The sequence below is a fragment of the Myotis davidii genome, unplaced genomic scaffold (assembly GCF_000327345.1).
Source record: "Myotis davidii unplaced genomic scaffold, ASM32734v1 scaffold1534, whole genome shotgun sequence".
In the NCBI taxonomy this organism is placed as follows: Eukaryota; Metazoa; Chordata; class Mammalia; order Chiroptera; family Vespertilionidae; genus Myotis; species Myotis davidii.
This window is the reverse complement of record NW_006285799.1, coordinates 1236869-1237565: the sequence shown is the minus strand read 5'-3', so window position 1 is coordinate 1237565 and position 697 is coordinate 1236869.

The window sequence follows — 697 nt, the reverse complement described above, 5'->3', positions numbered from 1 at the left end:
CTGCAGAATGCCAGGGCATTTTTTTTTTTTTTTAGGAAAAGGACACACTTCCAGAACAATGCTGCTCGCACACTGATGCCAGCTAGATACACACTACTCTGATTCCCATACACTTTATTCGCAGGAAAACGGCTCTCCCCGAACGCAGGTGAGGATGTGAAGACGGGCGCCTTTGCGGCGCTGGACTCGGAGCATGTTTCCCACGTGGAATATGTTTCGTGTTAATGTCGTTCACCCTCCGGTTCCCGTAAGTTACACCGGCACCTAAGCGTCCCGGACCGAATTCAAGGCCTGACAGTCTCCCGGGACCCAGCCAGCCTCGCCAGGACTTTTAGGTCCCAGGGAACCGGCGGAGCAACAGCCGCGGAGTTGCTCCCAAGTGGCCTGGACACTTCGCGGGAAGAACTGGAGGAGAGAGGGGCGGGAGAGGTGCGCCAGGGCAACAAGTTGGTGAAAGCTTGTCTACAGAGTGATTGCCCCCCTCTGAGTCCTCAAAACGCGCAGCCCTGCCGCACCCTGGCGGCAGAGAATTTGGCTCTTCCACTTGGTGGCGGAAGGAGGGCGCGAGAGGGCAGGAGGGGGGGGAGGGGCTGAACTTGTGACTGAGGTGGGCTTCGGGGTTCTCTCAACGGCAGGGAACCCCCCCCTCTTCTGGTCAGGTTGGCAAGAGAGAATCCCCTTTACCCCCACTCTCCCC